This window comes from Drosophila santomea, chromosome 2R (genome assembly GCF_016746245.2).
Source record: "Drosophila santomea strain STO CAGO 1482 chromosome 2R, Prin_Dsan_1.1, whole genome shotgun sequence".
NCBI classification, from domain to species: domain Eukaryota; kingdom Metazoa; phylum Arthropoda; class Insecta; order Diptera; family Drosophilidae; genus Drosophila; species Drosophila santomea.
The window spans coordinates 1,918,951-1,938,218 of record NC_053017.2 but is presented as its reverse complement, the minus strand read 5'-3'; the positions used below and the strand labels follow the sequence as shown (position 1 = coordinate 1,938,218).

General features: G+C 40.7%; 1 pseudogene; it reads left to right on the top strand.

The window, feature by feature from the left end:
• Positions 1-587: 587 nt before the first annotated feature.
• On the top strand, positions 588-8,308 carry LOC122756425 (annotated as a pseudogene).
• Positions 8,309-19,268: the final 10,960 nt, after the last annotated feature.

Genomic DNA, 19,268 nt, shown 5'->3' with positions numbered 1-19,268 from the left:
AAGTACTTACAACGCGGAGAAAAGACTCCAATTCCACATTCCATTTTCTCCGTTTGCAGTTGTAAACAAAAAAATAAAATTTTCTTCGTTCGAATAAACATTTTATTTCACCGTGTTCCATATTCCAAGTGTTCCAACCGTTAATCAGGTGGACCTAATTACCATAAATCACAGATCATTTATACAATTCGCTGATCACTCCGAGTCACCTGTCCAATTAGTCGAAACTACGGCGTTTCCACTTCGTAAATCTTACACCACTTTCTCACCCATTACATCCTATACTGTCTTTTCCGCTGCTTTATACCGTTCACGGCGGCAAGCTTAAATTAATTAAGTGCAGTCTGAGGAATCTGTCTACATTTTCAAAAGTGTGACCGGGCTCCAAAACCGCTTCCCTTCCATTTCGTATTTCTTGGATTATGCCCATCGGGGACGATAAGAAGAAATTGTCCGCTGACAAACCCAGGTCTATTTTTTCACCACAAGGGCCCAAGAGTCCAAGAATCCCAAGCATTTCGGTGAAAACGCCTGCGCAGATTTCCGACGACTGTGCTACTCCATCCATGTCAGCAGGCGAAGCGGCAGCAGGCAACATGCCTATTCTCAGGGCTAAATACTGCTATTCAGTCTATGAAAGGTGTGTTGCCCAGCTCGTTGATAAAATCGAGCAGGGCACGTCTCAGTCCATCCCAGCCGCGAACGCTGCGCCCAAGGCCTACATTTCCTCTGGCTGTCGGTTGCCTCCATGCGATACAGAAGTTTTCGCCGGCGACTATCTTCGCTGGCCGACTTTCCGGGACCTTTTCACAGCCATTTATGACTCCGGTTGAAAAGTTATTCCATTTAAATGGTAAAACAATAACAACTTCTAGCTTCAAAGCGAACGGTCGTGTTTTTTTTCTGCGCTCCGAATTTTTTTTTTTTTGGCTAAATCTAGCGGTGGAATTTAACAAATTCTTTAATAATTAAATTTCGTAATCCGTACTAGTTAAAGTTCCTTTCGCTTCGCGAGTGAATCTTTTGCGATAAGTGCATTATTTTAAGAAATTAATTCAATCTGTTCTCTTTCTGTCTTTGCGTTTGGTTTACTCTCTCTTTCGTGCGTTGTCCGTAGTGCTGTTTGGTGTGGTTTTCGTACTTAACTGAACGGTGTACCCGCTCTCTTGCTTTTCCAGACAAAGTCCTAAGGTGCAGACTGCGCTCTTGCGGTACATTTTTTGATTTTGTCTTTGGGTACAGTGCTCAAAACCCAATTAAATATGGAAACCAATGTTGTCTGCTTCCAAAACAAATGCCGTCAGGTAATAAAGCCTGAGCAGTCAAAAATGACCTGTTGGCTATGTGATAGAATGATGCGCTAGATTTAACGGACGAACAAGTGATGACCTAGCTAAAAGCCCTAATCTAAAATACTGTTGTGATACTTGCCTAGGAGTTGCGAATGAAATGAAACTCTTTTTGCGTCAAACTAAAAGTGCCTTGAAAGGACTGATCAGCAGTTTTGGCGTGGCTACACATAGTTTACGGCGAGCTAATGATCTTCTTTCCGCGCTAGATTCACAATTTAATAGCCTCAAGCTATTAGAGGAATCTCTAAAGCGCAAGCAAGCCGCTGGTGGTAGGCTGCATAAGGGAAATGCCCCGCAACCTCCGGCAAGTGATCAACAGGACTCCACAGCTGATTAGTTGACGATCGCAGCAAACCCTCAAATGTTGCTTAGATCGGCAGCTAAAAAAGATTCGGTGCAATCCGATCAATCGGTTGTGGAGGGAGTCCAGCCTGGGATTGCTACAGATTCCGTTTTGTCCGCACTGGTTTCTCAACCGGTGATTCCACCCGTCCCTCTTACATTCCGCCGTCTTCTGAATTTCCTGAATATATTAACCATTTGTCCGCTATCCAATCCGTTTCAAACAGACTGTCCGATAGGGACCAAGTAGTTGTTCTAGGTTACTTTAATATACCAGGCACTAAGTGGTCCACAGAAGAACAGTCGAATATTCTCCTGCCTATAGCGCAGCATGACTTTATTGACGGCTTGCTTGACATATCGTTGTCGCAAGCTAATTATATTCGAAATTCTCTTGGTCGTTTATTGGATCTATGTTTTGTTACAAGTCCTGAAAGTGTGTTTCTGACTAGAGTAGTAGCACCTCTTAGTCAACCAGAAGATCCATACCATCCAACTTTCGAGGTGACAATCGACACTGGTACCATAATAAAAGAGAGGCCAGATAAGTCAACCAAACGAATTCATTGTTTTCGTAAGGCAAACTTTTGGAGGCTAAATCTTTTTATATCGGGCTTTAATTGGTCCGATCTATATTCTTGCAGCATAATGGCCGATGCAATAGCTATTTTTTATACTGCAATTAAATCATTTTTCAACTCTTGTGTTCCGATGTACTATCCGTCTACCTCTAACAAACCTCCTTTGTTTAATAAAGAGTTGACACATCAAAGAAATGTTAAGTCCAGACTTTATATAAAATTTAAAAATACCGGTTCTAAATCTATATTCTCTAAATATGTGAGCTCGGTTAAATTTTATCGTGCTTAACGCTCAGTGCTATAAGAATTATTTAAACCGTTGTAAGTTTCAGTTCGCACAGGATCCCAAACAGTTTTATAATTTCGTTAACACTAAGCGCAAAACAACCAGTTACCCTTCCTCGTTATTTTTTGAAAATACTTCGGTAACATCGGATCAGGCAATAGCCGATCTATTTGCCAAGTTTTTTCAAACATTCTGAACGGCCTTACTCTTACGCGGTATCAAAGTCAAATTTATGATCTTCAGCGAGTTAAGCCTGTATATTCGCCAATAATCTTCAAACAGATGTCATTTATACGGATTTTAGTAAAGCATTCGACTCTGTTAATCATTCAATTTTAATAAAAAAACTTGATTTATTAGGTTTCCCTGTTGATCTCCTAAATTGGATTCTAAGTTATCTGAATGGCAGGACGCAACGGGTCCTCTTTAAATATTCTCTTTCTTGTATTCTCCGAGTCACATCCGGCGTCCCACAAGGGAGCCAACTAGGTCCGCTCCTTTTTACCTTATTTATTAACGACCTTCCCTTAATAATAAATCATTCGCGTGTACTAATGTACGCTGATGATGTAAAATTATGCTTGCAATATAAGGACATTTCTCGCCACTTGGACTTACAATCCGATCTAGATTGCTTTCAAACCTGGTGCCGTGATAACGTATTAAACTTAAATGGCTCTAAGTGTAAAGTTAAGACCTTTTATCGTGCCAACTCAATGCACGCAACTTACACTTTAAGTGGGTGCTCTTTGGACAGAATAACACACGTTGATGATCTTGGTGTTCTTCTGGACCCTAAACTTAAATTTTCAAACCATATTTCGTCTATTGTCAATAAGGCCAGAGGTGTGCTTGGTTTTTAAAACGGTGGTCAAAGGAATTTGATGATCCTTACATGACCAAAACATTATTTATTTCTCTAGTCTGTCCGGACCTTGAATATGGATCACCTGTTTGGAGTCCACAATATTAAGTTTACTCGGACCGCATCGAATCGGTTCAAAAGAACTTCTTACTTTTTGCCTTACGGCGCCTTAATTGGGATGCAAACGTTAGATTACCTCCTTATTCAAGTAGATTAATGTTAATTAACTTACCCTCCTTAGCTAACCGCAGAACGATGCTTGGAACAGTCTTTATTTTTAACCTTATTCGTGGTGAAGTGGATAGTCCCGACTTGGTTAGTCGGCTAAACTTCACTGTTCCGAGCAGATTTCCTAGAAATTACGTACCTCTAATTTTAAATCATTGTAAATCTAATTATGAGTTGCATGATCCCTACAGAGTATTATGTTCTGACTATAATAGATTGTATCCTATTATCTCTAATTCTGACTCTCTGCCGTTTTTAAAGCGATCAATACTAACATACTTAACGAATTCTTAGATCTTACTACTATATACATATAACGGGTGTTTTTTTTAGAGGTATAGAACTTTATGTTGGCATTACTGTTCAAGATGGCGACCGATTTAACAGCTGTCAAGTGATTTATTCTCAGTTTGGTTTGGCAATTCGTCATGCGTGCTTACAAAATCCAACTCGTGCAAGAATTGAAACCAAACGATCATCAAGCAAGGCGTAGATTCGTCGAATGGGCCCAAAACGAGATTGCTGTTGTTCCCGATTTTTCATAAGCCTCCAAGATCTTGTGATTTAACACCGCTAGACTACTTTTTGTGGGGCTATGTAAAGTCATTGGTCTATGCGGATAAGCCACAAACGCTAAACCATTTGGAAGACAACATTCGCCGTGTTATTGCCGATATACGGCCAAATGTTGGAAAAAGTCATTGCAAATTGGACGTCCAGATTGGACTACATCCGAGCCAGCCGTGGCGGTCATATGCCAGAAATCATATTTAAAATGTAATGCCACAAGATTATCTTTCATGTCAATAAAATTCATGTCAATCGAATAATCCATCGTTGTTTTATTGCAATTTAAAGTTCTATACCTCTAAAAAAAACACCCTATATTTCCTCGTCCTTTATTGTCTTCTATATCGCGTCTATCTTCCCGTGATTCGAGCCGTACGATACACGGCAGCGCACCTCGGTCGGTTGGGCGGGAGGTGTGGCCGTGGGACTCGCGCGAAAAAAAAAAAAAAAAAAAAAGTGGTGACGCGCATGCCATTGTTTCGATTTCGCCTCTTACCAACGAGGGTTTCCGCTCTGCGTAGGAGAACATAACAGAGCGATTCGAAAATAAACGATTGTTGGTAAACAGTCAATTGAAAATCCTTTTAATGTGCAGTCGATACCACAGGAATCTGGGGCGGCCTTGAAGGTACTGCAAAAGTACTGTTCAAGGTTGCTTGACTGCCTTAGAACTGTCAGGCGTCAACACTGAGAACTGGGACTGCCTGCTGGTATATCTGTGTTCATCCAAGCTCCCGAAGATAACTCTCTCCTTATGGGAGCAGTCGCTACATAACAAAGCCGACATCCCGACATGGGCATGGGTTCCTCACAGAACGTCATCGAACCCTAGAGGCCATCGATGATGTGAGACCGTCCGTACCAAGTCAGTCGCACTCCAAAGCGATGAACTCAAGTGGGCTCTCTAGAAAACTAAATTCCTATGAGACGAAAGTGGCTTCAAAATCGAAAAGTTGCGACATCTGCAACACGGAAAACCATCCTGTCCGTGTATGTCCGCGTTTTCTCCAAATTTCGGTTGACGACCGGTCAGACTACATTAAACGGAAGCACGCACAATTGTTTTACTTGCCGTGGCCGGCATCACACGTTGTTGCACCGAAACAACCTCTTTTCCAGCAATTCAAGCCCTTTAAATCCTGCAAGGCCAATTTCCGCTTATCAGGCCAATTTCGTTCCAAATGAGCAAGCCGGTGTTCAAAATTATTTCGCCACGGGCTCAAGGGCTTTCCTTCTTTGCACTGCCATAATTAATATTTCCCATCTTGGCTCTAACTTTAAGGCACGCGCCCTGATCGACTCCGGATCAGAGGCGACATTCATAACCGAGCGACTGTTCAATCTAATTAGATTGCCATTCCAGGTGGTTCAAGCCCAAGTCTCGGGCTTAAACCAAACAGTAGCTGCTCAGTCCAAGAAGCTCTGCAGTTTCACCTTCCGATCTCCGACTAGGCCCGCGTTGCAGTTGGAGACGACGGCCTATGTCCTCACTCAACTAGCCGGAAATCTGCCTTCCTACCCAATTCCGAAAAATTTTCTTCGGGATCTTCCCGTTTTTCCACTGGCGGATCCAAAATTCTATGAGAGCGCACAAATAGATGTCCTTATCGAAACCGACATTCTGCCTTCGGTGCTTCTGAGTGGAGCAAAAACCAACATCTGTGGCTCTCTCTTGGGGCAAGAGACCATTTTCGGCTGGGTACTAACACAGATCGACACAGATCTCCCACGCGTACGATAATTCACTGGACAAACTACTCACAAAATTTTGGGAGGTGGAGAATATACCAACAAAGTTGGTAAAAGAATCCGATTCCATGTGCGAGAAGAATTTCCTTCAAACGACCACGAGAAACGAGTGCGGCAAATATGTCGTTACTCTGCCTTTTCGCGACCCAGAACATATCGGTTCCGGGCTAGGGCATTATAGGTCTTTCGCGTTGGCTCAGTTCTTAAGAAATGAGCAGCGTCTAAAAAGAGATGAGGCCTTGAAAGCGTGATACGATTCGGTGATCCAGGAATATCTCGACTTAAAGCACATGGGACAAGTTCTTCCTACCCATGATTGCAACGCCTATTATATGCCACATCACGCCGTCCTTAAACCGGAACTACTAAACTCCGTGTAGTATTCAATGCCTGCAGCCCTTCATCGAATGGTACCAGTTTAAATGATATCTTTCATGCTGGCCCTGTCTTACAGTCCGACTTGACCATTCAAATTCTGAAGTGGCGCTATTTCCGATACGTGTTCAGCGCCTATATCGAAAAGATGTATCGGCAGATCTGGGTAGATCCGAAACACACTCCATTCCAGCGAATACTTTTCCGTAACAACAGAGGGGAAATCAGAGATTTCGAATTGAAAACAGTAACCTTTGGAGTCAATTGCGCGCCTTTCCTGGCCATCCGAGTACTGCAGCAGCCAGCAGCTGACGTAGAACTCAGCCATCCAAAAGCTAGCAATGTCATTCGAAATTTCATGTATGTGGATGATGTTCTAGGCGGAGCGGACTCCACGGAACAAGCCCAGCTCATGGTGCAAGAGCTCCGAGACGCTCTGAATTCCGCCGGATTTCCATTGAGGAAATGGACCTCCAACCTCCAGAGCAACCATCTTTTAAATACTGATTTTCTCGAGATCGATGCAGAAAGCACTCCCAAAACCCGCGGTATTCGCTGGAAGGCAACCTTCGACGAATTCTTCTTCGTCCCGCCAGAGTTGGCTATTGAAACTTCCTTTACAAAACGCCAAGTCCTGTCCCAAATTGCCAAATTGTTCGACCCTGCAGGCTGGTTAGCGCCGTTTATCGTTCGAGCTAAAATTTTCATGCAGGAGATTTGGCTGCAGGAGCTTGGGTGGGGCGAAAACATTCCAAATGAGCTTTTTCTGCGAAGTTCTCCAAAGTTATTCGGTTTTAGAGCAGATACGCATTCCACGCTGGCTATCGTTTCATCCATCATGGCTTTTGCGATGCATCGCAAAAGGCTTATGGGGCGGCAATATATGTCCGCGTAGAAGTGGGCAGCACCATTATGGTGCAACTCCTAGCCGCGAAAACCCGGGTAGCACCTGTCAAAACGGTTTCGCTCCCAAGACTGGAGCTGTGCGGAGCGTTATTGCTTTCCGAAATGGCTGCAGCCATCATTCCGCAGATGCCTACGATTAACTCCGAACTTTACTGTTGGACGGACTCCACGATAGTGCTTGCATGGTTAAGCAAGCCAGGGTGCCAGTGGACCACATTTGTAGCCAATAGGGTGACGAAGATCGCCCAGGCCACAAAAACAGAGAATTGGTCTCATGTTCAATCTGAGCATAATCCAGCAGACCTGGCAAGGGTTTTGGCAGAGGAGTTTCCCTCCAAGATCTAGCCGATAGCCAGTTATGGTGGCACGGACCGACTTGGTTGCAAAATCCACGCAATGGCCAACTCAGGTCGACAACGCTCCGGTGACCGACCTGGAGAAGCGTGCTCTAAAAGTTCATCTCGCAAAAGCTCATTTTGAAGAGTTGTTGGCACGTTTCTCCAAGCTTAAGAAAGATCTACGGGTGCGCCTCATCCGGTCGAAATACCGGATTCCGAGAATTAAGAACCTGATGAAAGCAGTAGTAAATTCGTGCAAAGTATGTGTGATCCACAAAAAGCGGTTGCAAAGCCAACTGATGGGTGTCCTGCCCAAAGAAAGAGCATCGTTCTCCCGACCGTTCACGTATGCGGTCCGTTTGATATAAAGAACTATACGGGAAGAGCATGTCTTATTACAAAGGGGTATGTGTTAGTTTTTGTTTGTTTCTCCACCTAGGCCATTCATTTAGAGGCTACATCTGACTTAACGACCGAAAAGTTTCTTGCCGCTTTCGCTCGTTTTGTATCCACAATGGCAAAACCTTTGTTGGCGCTGCCACCCTGCTTTCCCGCGATTTCCTTCAAGACGTAAAAGAGTCGGTGACGAATGCCTATAGTCATCCAGAGATGCAATGGCAATTTATTCCTCCGGGGGCACCCCATATGGGAGGCCTTTGGGAAGCAGGCGTAAAAAGTTTTAAGACGCTATTTTACAAATGCACTGCCACACTGCTCTCCATCAGCAGTTCCGTGTGCGTACCTCAAAGAACTCCACAAGCGCACTAAATTGCAGGCCCCGTCCAAAAATCTCCGCATCGATGACATGGTCGTCATCAAGGACGACAACTTACCCTCTAATGAGTGGCGGCTCGGCAGAATTGAGTCTTTTTTCCCAGGAGCCGAAGGCAACGTCCGTGTAGTAATTATCCGTACTGCACGTGGAGTTGTTAAACGTCCAGTGGCAAAAGTGGTGCTTTTGCCGACGGAGTCTTCCGAATCTCCACAATAATAGGCGCACCTCTCGTCCTTAGTTGTAGTTCACTAGCACTAATCATCCATTATTTTTCATTTCGTTTTCAATCTCCTTTCGACATTCAACAACGCGCAGCATGGCCCCTCGTCAACAAAACGCACGCAGTACTCGTGCCTTGGAGAGCAGACGTACCCGAGGTATTCAATCCTACCGATGCCGAGTCTGCCGCGGTATCCATCCTCTTCGGAAGTGCGCGAGGTTCCTAAAGCTCAGCGCTGAAAAGCGTCTGCGAGCAGTCCTCATTAACAAATACTGCGCTAATTGCCTCGCTCACGATCATTCCACGGGAGACTGCCGAAGCGGTGATCGTTGCAAGAAGTGCGACCGATCCCACCACACGCTGCTCCACATGCACAAACAGGTTAGCTCGTTGTAGCGGTCGCGAGCGCGCTCGCGTCTCCAACCGGTGCCAACCCGGCAAGCAGCTTCGGCCTCGTCCCAACGTTCCCGCCGGCAAAATCCGCCAACTCAGCGTAGGAGTTCACCGCCACGACGCCCGGAATCGACTACGCCAGGCCCATCGCAGCGTGAACATCCTTCCGACAGCGCTGGTCAAGTTGGAGACCGGGACGAAGACCTTCGAGACCGCAGCACTTATCGATCAGTGCACCCCCATGAGCTGCATCGACGCTTGGTTGGCGTCAGCCTTTACGCTTCCGATGACCAATGTTGGCGACGAGAAGGTCTGCACGACGACGATTCGCTCCAGGATCGACGCGAACACTAAGCTGGAGGTCGTGCTCAAGATCGAGCCCAGTGTGCGGATCCGCACACCTGTCCGGGCATTGAGCGACTCAGTGGTGTCCAAGTTCCAGGACATCATGCTGGCTGATGACCAGTTCCATCGGCCTGCTACCGTCTCCATGGTCTTAGGAGCAGATGACCTTCGACGAGGGAATGCCGGTCGCCGAAAAATCAGTTTTTGGGTGGATCGTAACAGGTGCCTGCAGCCTGCCGTAGGATGGCTATGTTGCAACCCCAGTGATTGCAAGGGGGGCGGAATGTCCAAGTTACGGGGTTTGGACTGTCACCCGCTCTCCGCTCCCTCTTACGCTCTCCCACTCTTCACCACAGAGTCTCCAAGGGGTCTCCGCTGCGCTTGGGAGAGCCTAACTAATTAGAATAAGCACTAGTATAAAAACTAATTTCGCCGAATAAACATACGCCCGGTCGCGCCCGCGCAATAACGAAAAGTCTAGTGTTCGCTTTTCTTCGAGTGTTTCTATTTCAGCATATTTGGAAAATTCCAGTACAGCAGCCCCCTACAACCCATCATAGTGCATACTTCTAGGCAGAAAATGTTTATATCTTTTATTTTTTATTTAAAATTTATTTAGCGGCTCTTCAGTCGCCACTACAGAGGTTGCCTTTTAGGTCTCTGACTGGCTGGGCCCGTCTGTGGTTGTATCCGGCAATCCATGCAATCTGCTGGTATAACGAGCGAGTCACCATCAGAGTGGGAGTCCTCTTGGTTCAGTCAATCGTGGCCCAGGTGACGTCGATGATGTATCGCTTCTCTAGTCAAATTTCCATTTGTGTTCTTCAGTAAATACAGCACTTTATTTCGTTTGTGATATTTATATTTTTTAATTATACAAAATATATCTGGACAGTACACGTCCGTTCGTTAGCAACGTTGTATAAAGAGTGAATTGAGACTGAATTCTGAAAAATGTCTTTGTCTTATATATATCTTAGCTAGCTCAGTTTGTTTACATTATAATTTTGCAGCCGGCCAACTGTCCAATGCTTGACATAGTATTCTTGCTGATGTAGCTTCTAAGCGGATGTGTCTGCAGTTGCGACATTCGCTTACTAGCTACAATGTTTCCCGGTTCAATAACATTGTTAGTGAATTTGGAACGATCGAGGGGGTTTCGGTGGAGAGTGTAGGCGTGGTACCGATGGGTCGGTAACTCCTCCCCCCCAGATTGAAGCGATGGCCATAGTGACGGTATGTCCAGCGCGACCATGGGTACATGATGTTCTGGATTTGGTGTAAAGATTGTGACAGGCCTTCTTGCTTTCCAGACAATGATTGTTGCTATGGATAGTACTGCCACTATCATATAAAGGATGGACGTGTGCTGTGTTGTTGTGTTACTTGCGATGATTACCCTCTTATGTATGTCTATTGCTTCTAGATGTAATCTTTGCAGTGTCAGTGTTTCCACCGTGTTGTTTCTTGAAATCCCTCTTGTAGGTGGCATAATTATCTCTGGATGTTCTAATATACTTTCTATAGTGTTATCATAGTCCAGTCCATTTATTTCTACTGTAGCATTTCCATAAGTTATTATCGCCGATCCGTTTATACAGGTCTCATTGCCTTCTGGTGTTTTTACTTTAGTTTCCTTCGCATTAAAGATGAAGATGTATCCCTTTTCTGGTTCAAATATATCTGTGACCATACCAGTATTCTGCATGTCACAATTACTGTGATTATTCTTTAGTAAATTCTGGATACATAATTCGTTTGTTGGTCGTGTTTCAATGTTTTCTATATCGCAAATGGATGTGTTGGCAGTTTGTTGGCATTTGTTCGAAAGGTGTACAATTTTATAATCATTATATGCTATAAACTTAGGCGCTATTATAAAAAATGTTTTGTTGAGCGGTAATGGTATAATTCTAGCAATTTTATAATTTTGTTTTTTGAATATAGGTATCATAATTTCAAATATTATTTTATCTTGTGTATTATATGTATTTAATTTAATTAATTTGTATATCTCTTGTTTTGATTTGATAGTAATATTTTGTTTTCTTATGATCTCTTCAATTTTTGTGATCTCTTTTGGATCTAGTATTAGCTTAGGTATTATTTTTATTTTAGCCATTATTATACTTTCTGATAGATCATTTAAATGATTTACAAGCCGATCTATATTATATATTATTCTATTAATGTATTGTAATTTATTAATTTGGTCCTGTTCTTTCGATAGTACTTTAAAAATTTTATTTTGAGATGTTTCTAAAAATCGACTTATCATAGCTTGCTCTTGGTTAATGCTTTTTGCTACATCTTGGAATCTTATTTGTATCTCATTGTTAAATGCTTCTTGATCTAGTAGCGCATTTGTTAAGTTTCTTTCTTTTTCTTTTAATGTGTCTATTTTTTCTTCTATCTCTTGGCCATCATTGGCGTCCATATTACCGGTTATTGATTTTACGATACTTCCTAATCCGTTCACTAAACCCCGTTTTTGTTTTCCCGAGGGTGTTAGTATTTCTATCTTTTCCCGCAATTGGGCTATCTTACCCTCTAGGATATAAGCTGCATCAATGAGCGTTTCATCTTGCTGTATCAAATTTAGTGTACTACTAAATTGTTCTACACAGCTTTCATATTCCTGTAGATCTATTATATGTTTAATATTTTTATAAGTTTGGATTATTAAGCATTCTCCTAGTTCTATTTTGGCGATGGGATTAGTGGACTCATTAATATCTTGGATCGATATGAATTGTGCCGAAACTAGCACGAATCTAAAAAAAAGAGAAAAGGCCGAGACATTTAGTTATCTTCTTGTTTCTTTGTAGTCTTTCTGATTTTAGACTTGTGTATCTTTTGGCCTCTGCTTGTTTTAAATGTAGGTCCATGTACCCTTAACACTTTATGGATTGAAAAACGAGGTGTAATCTTATTTCTTCTATTTTCTTTTCTAAAGATCTTGTCTCCTTCCTCTATTTCTATTTCATCCGTTCTATTCTCATTTAATTTCATAGTTCTCTTGTATACTATCTCTTCTAACTTACGTTTTACTTTTGGGTATAACTTTTCTCGAAATATATTTAACTGATTTAAATAATCATGCTCTCCATTAAATTTCACTGAGTTACTAAAAGTGTGGGTTTTACCATGGAAAAGTTCATAGGGTGTCAACTTGGTACTAGAGTGTACAGCGTTATTATATGTTATCATGGTTTCTGATAGTACTTCTTCATGTTCACATGGTAATTGTTCTGCTTTTCTGCTATCAGTGATTATTCTATAAATTTCTGTGAGTGTTGAATGTAATCTCTCTACAGGTGAGTTACTAGACGACTGTTGAAACGAGGTGACATGTAATTGGATATTGTATTGGCAACAAAACTTTTTGAATACTTCCCCCGCAAATTCCGGACCTTGGTCATATACCAGTTTTTTAGGAATTCCAAATAATTCCACAAAATTTTTAAAAGCTTTTATAATGCATATCGAATTTCTATTAGTTACTACATAGGCCCAAGCAAATTTTGAAAATTTATCTATTAGCGTTAAGTTATACTTCCCACTGATTGTATATATATCCATATGTACTATTTCAAGTGGAGCACTTGGAATTTCCGGAGTTTGATAGGGTATTTTTGGCGGCTGTCTATCATATTTTAGCCTAAGGCATATTTCACAGTTCTTAATAACGTTGCCTATTATGCTTTTCATATTAGGAAAATATATTTCTCTTTTTAAATGTAAATAGGATTCATCTATACCCCTATGATTTCTATTTTGGTGGTCTTTATTAATTATTTCTTCCTGCTTAGCTTTATCCTTTTCTTCTGGATTTAAATGTTCGAATCTAAACTTTTGTGATTCTTCGGGAGTATTCTGCAGTGTATATGTATCAGAAGTAATTGTATGTAATTCGATAACTTCTTCTTCTTTATAGGGTATTGATTCTATTGGTTGTTCGACATATACTAGTCGATCAGTATCTGCGTAGTTGGACACCTCGACATTACTGATGCCGTTTTCGGCCCTATATATCCCGTCTGATATAATTAAATCTTTTTCAATGGCTACTGCTTTGCATATTATATCTCCCTGTCTCGTTTGTACCGGCAGTGGTATTATTGTTTTAGTATGTCCCTCTATCGTAAATATGTTTGATGTAGTATTATTTATAATTATAATGTCAAGATTTGCATCAGTCGTAAACAGTTTACGTTTACTTAGATCAATTTTTGCCTCTAACTGTGTTAATATGTCCATACCAAAAAGACCATTAAAGAATGGGTGAAATTTAAATAATAGTAAGTTTATAATCCCTGTCCTGTTAAATTCTTGCGGCATCTTCCATGCCGTTCTTTCTGTTATTGTATGTTTGTCTAAGGCCGTTTTTATAGTAATTGGTGAACTTAGAGCCTGTATGTTTTTAGGTTGGACAAGTAACGGATCAACAAAAGAATTAGTAGAACCTGTATCCAACAAAAATCTTAATGGGGTGTGGTCATTTGTATGTAATAGTATGAAAGGTAAACCCGCCCCATGTGTTTGACCATTTATGAACCCGGTTGGTTTGGGGAGGCTCTTGCCTGAAAATTTGTCATTGTCTGATTTCCTACCTCGCTTTGTTCCGTTTCTATATTATTCAAACTAGCTGAGGGAACGTTGCTGCTCTTAAAAGGGTTATTCCTCTGTTCAAAATTTTTGCCATTATTATTATATTGTTTCTGTCCGCTACTGAATCTATTGTTAATCTGTCTCTGATTTTGATTATTGTACGGATTCGTACGATTACCTTGATTGCCTCGCTCTGCATAACTTCTATCTCTCTTTCCTTGGTAATAAAAGGTTTGTTCTATCTGACAACATTCGTAGGCCTGTTCTATAGTTGTAGGGTTTTTTAGTCTTATAATCGTTCTAAGGGGTTCTCTTAGAGCGACCATGAATGAGTTCAGAGCAACCTCGTTATAAAGTTGTTTCTTCGCTTCCATTACAGTGGTCGCGTGATTTCCTCCTTGTACCGATGATACGAGCTGTCCTCTAATTTTGGTAATTGTCGAGAATAGCTGACCAAGTGACAGATTATCTGGGAGTGATTGAATTTCCCTAAGGAGAATCGCTTCTGACTTCTTACTGCCATACAATCTTTTGAGTCCCTCTTTAATATCATCCCACACTAGTGAGGTACCGGCTAGGGTCAAACTTTCATCTGCTTTTCCTATAACTTTATTTCTTATAGCCCGAAGAAGTAATAATCCATAGGGAGTTTGATCTGTGCCCCTAATAAGCATTATTATTTCCTCGACATTAGTGATGAATTTATCCAACTGACTCGGCTGGCCATCAAACGTTGGCAATTCCTTAATGAATGATAATATATCATTAGGGCTCAATGTCGTTGATATAGCGCTTACTCCACTCACCGTTGGTGAGATCGAATGAGAAACGTTGCCAGAATCCATATTACCTGCTACCTGTTCAACAATCTGACTACTCGCTCTAGTAGTTGGGCCTGCGGATTTACTTGAGCCTAGTCCCTGTCTAGTTTTTTCTACAATCTTCTTTGACATCTAGACGCAAGCTATTTCCAAGTCGAATCCTAATACTCTCTTTTCTTTCAAATATTGTGTTCTTAGAATATTTATATAAGATAGATGTGCGTTACAAATTGTGTGCAATATTTTGTGTTGTTTTTAACAATGTTATATGTGTAATAATAATAATTTTTTGTTTATACTGTATATGTTAGTGAGTGTTTGTGGTGTTCTCTCTGTAATGTAAGATACTTTAGTATATGTTTGTTTATAGATATATGTATCTTTTGCTGTGCAGCAGTTTTTTGTAAATTAAAAGAAACTTTCTTAGTTTTGAATTTGTGAGTATAGCTCTGTATGTCAGTGATCGTGCCACATTAACTTTGAATGCATGTATGTATGTATACTTCTATTGCGATCGAATCAGCATTCTTTGTAGTCTAATATCAGCGATAGATATTGCTACTTTTGAATACATAATACGTACTTGCCAATAGTTTATATATTTATTCTTGCCGTGCTATGTGACAACAACAGTAGTCTCAGCGTTTGATACCCTGTTGTCGTGAGTTTGTAAGTAAGTATCAGCGTTTGATCATTACTACACTTCACTCTTTCACTACGGCACTAATGTGTTTAAAATTGTGTGGTATTCTTTTGTGCAGCTATTTTACAACAACAGTGACATCATCGTTTGATGTCTTGTTGAAGCGAATGTATAAGTATAGCAATATCAGCGATTGATCTTTGCTATCCTCCACTCGACTATAGCAACTGAATTTTTCTTTGTCAGTACTTTTTTTTTTTTTTCTCTTTTTTTGTTGCCATTAAATACATACAATGTAGTTTCGTCGTCAGCGTTTGACTTCGCCACCACGTCACTGTTTATATTTGCGGCATATACTGTTGGTTATTTATATGTGTATAGTTTAATTTTGCTTATGTGTTTTGTGTGTGTGCTTTTGTTTGTATGTTTTAGTTATATTTAGGCCCTTTTTTTTTTTTTGACCCGATCACTGGTTTATAGTTTTAAGCTGTGTATATTTGCTACATGTTTCTTTTAATTTATTTTCCACTGCACTCTACTCACTGCATAATCTTAAATATAATCTTGTGTAAGTTCATTCCGTTTTCCGGCTGCGCCAGTCACCATCAGAGTGGGAGTCCTCTTGGTTCAGTCAATCGTGGCCCAGGTGACGTCGATGATGTATCGCTTCTCTAGTCAAATTTCCATTTGTGTTCTTCAGTAAATACAGCACTTTATTTCGTTTGTGATATTTATATTTTTTAATTATACAAAATATATCTGGACAGTACACGTCCGTTCGTTAGCAACGTTGTATAAAGAGTGAATTGAGACTGAATTCTGAAAAATGTCTTTGTCTTATATATATCTTAGCTAGCTCAGTTTGTTTACATTATAATTTTGCAGCCGGCCAACTGTCCAATGCTTGACATAGTATTCTTGCTGATGTAGCTTCTAAGCGGATGTGTCTGCAGTTGCGACATTCGCTTACTAGCTACAATGTTTCCCGGTTCAATAACATTGTTAGTGAATTTGGAACGATCGAGGGGGTTTCGGTGGAGAGTGTAGGCGTGGTACCGATGGGTCGGTAACTAGCGCATGTTGTTCTCGCTGGCTGCTCGTTCTGCGTCTGTCGCACGTCTATCCAGTAGCGCTCGTTTGTCTTTTCTGGCCGCTTTTTTCACAGCTCTGCACAGTTCGCGATATTCATCACGGTTCTGTGTGAGCTGGTCCGCCAGAGGCTTCAGATTGTTCCTCCTTCTAATCAGATCCCAGGTCCCTTCAGATATCCATTATGCTCTTCCGCGTGGTTGCGCCTGTTACCACTAGGAGATGTCCAGGAGTATTTGTGGACATATTTATGTGGGAATATTGTGCCGCCGATGACCAGTTGGATTAGCTGGCAGAGTTCCACTAATCTCTCTCCGTCATTGCGGTCCCAGTTCCATGTTGGCCATGACAGGCCCCGGTGTTGTTGGGGCCTACTTTCGCAATAAAGTCACCCATGAGAATGTTATTGTCACCTTGCCGTGTCTTGTTGAGGGTTGCTATGAGGGCAGTGTAGAAGTCGTCCTTGGTGTCATCATTGGCGCCTTCCGTCGGGGCATAGCATTGTATGATGTTTATATGTCTAGCTCTACATCTGAATCTGTCTGTCGTGAGTCTATCAGAAATGGGTTCCCAGGAGTGCAGGGTCTTTTTTATGTCAGTGTTGAAGACTCTCCTTCATTTTCAGTTTTAAGTTTTTTCAATTATTAAGTTTCTTATAATGTTAATTTATTCATTTTTATTTATTTTTATATTATATGCATACGAAATAAAAACTCTGCTGTGGAAAATGAGAAGGTGAAGTAAATTTATAGAAAATAACCATAATATTTACTTATTTATTTATTTTGTTTGTTATGTTTCACTTCTCTTTCTTTTCTTTCAGATTTTTCGTTCTTTACTCTGCCAAATTATTTTCAGAGAAATCTTTGGGACAAATTATTTTATAAGCAAACAACAATTTATATTACTAACTTAACTAATGCATTATGCAGCGATTTTAAGCTGAGCCTGATTTAGGTAGAAACTGTGGGACTTCCCGGGAATTAATTTGATTTTATCTGATTTTTTGTTGGTGTTGAACCAACACACGTGCAAATTAAAATTGTTGTTTAAAAGTTATTTAAATAAATTTTAATATTTTAGTAAATTTATTGGTGATAAACTTTTTAAACTTATACAATATTACAAGACTTTATTATCGGATTTTATCTTAGATCGTTCGATCCGATCTCGAAACTCCATTCAAATTCCTGAACCAATCAACATCGGCCAGAAGCTTTTCTTTTGAAACTTCTTGAACTTTCAATTATGTTTAGAATAAAAGCTTGATGCCGAAATTATTTCTCTGCGTTGTGAAATTCAATTATGCTGACAGATGCAGTTTGATTAAAGCGCATAAGTTGACCATGGTTTGGTCTCCAAGCGGAAGCTGTGTTTCTTAGAGTTTGATTATTTCAGCGGGTAGCTAAGCGCTGGCATAGGCAAGGACAAAAACTAAGACAAATGAAATGCCTCCTAGATTGAAATTTAAAATTTGTTTATAAAATGGGATAGAGTGCTATGTTTACGGGTTTGATAACTCTTCCACTTCTAAAATGATGCGTCATTACGAATTTCGTTTAAACGCTCATTTAATTATGTTAAAAATACTTCCTCATTAATTGGTTTTTCTAGTTCTGGCCGTTTTTGTTTGGTTACAAATATAAAATAAAATTATTAAAATTAATAATATAAAAGAAAGTGATATCTTTGTATTTCTTATTTTAATGAAGGGATTTAAAATGTTTACATTATCTAGAGAGAGTTCCGAGTTATTAGACAGTATGTAATCGGATATTTCATAATCTGTAAAATGGTTTGTAGTTATGTATTCCAGAATTTTACTTTCTAAATTGGTAAATGAAATGCTGCTTATTGTGGTTGTACCGTTAAATGTTATTAAAAATGACCCGTTTAAGTGGGAGTTGTTAACAATGTTGTAACCATTTATAACAAGAGAGAACGCTATAGTCGAGTTCCCCGACTATCTGATACCCGTTACTCAGCTAGTGGAAGTGCGAAGGAGAGTCTTCAACACTGACAGTGTTTGGCGGTTTGTGGGCGTTGGAGTGGGCGTGGTAAAAAGTTTTTTGGCAAATCGATAGAAATTTATAAAGACTAATACAAAAATGAAAAAATATCAAAACATTTTCCAAAAGTGTTGGCGTGGCAGCTTTGGGCGGTTTGTGGGCGTTAGAGTGGGCGTGGCAAATAGGTTTTTGGCAAATCGATAGAAAACTAGAGAGAACGCTATAGTCTAGTTCCCCGACTATCTGATACCCGTTACTCAGCTAGTGGAAGTGCGGGAGAGAGTTTTTAGCACTGACAGTTTTTGGCGGTTTGTGGGCGTTAGAGTGGGCGTTAGAGTGGGAGTGGCAAAAAGTTTTTTGGCAAATCGATAGAAATTTACAAGACTAATACAAAAATGAAAAAATATCAAAACATTTTTCAAAAGTGTGGGCGTGGCAGTTTTAGACGGTTTGTGGGCGTTAAAGTGGGTATGGCAAAAAGTTTTTTGGCAAATCGATAGAAAATTACAAGACCAATACAAAAATGAAAAAATATCAAAACATTTTCCAAAAGTGTTGGCGTGGCAGCTTTGGGCGGTTTGTGGGCGTTAGAGTGGGCGTGGCAAATAGTTTTTTGGCAAATCGATAGAAAAGAAGAGAGAACGCTATAGTCGAGTTCCCCGACTATCTGATACCCGTTACTCAGCTAGTGGAAGTGCGGGAGAGAGTTTTTAACACTGACAGTTTTTGGCGGTTTGTGGGCGTCAGAGTGGGTGTGGCAACATGACAAA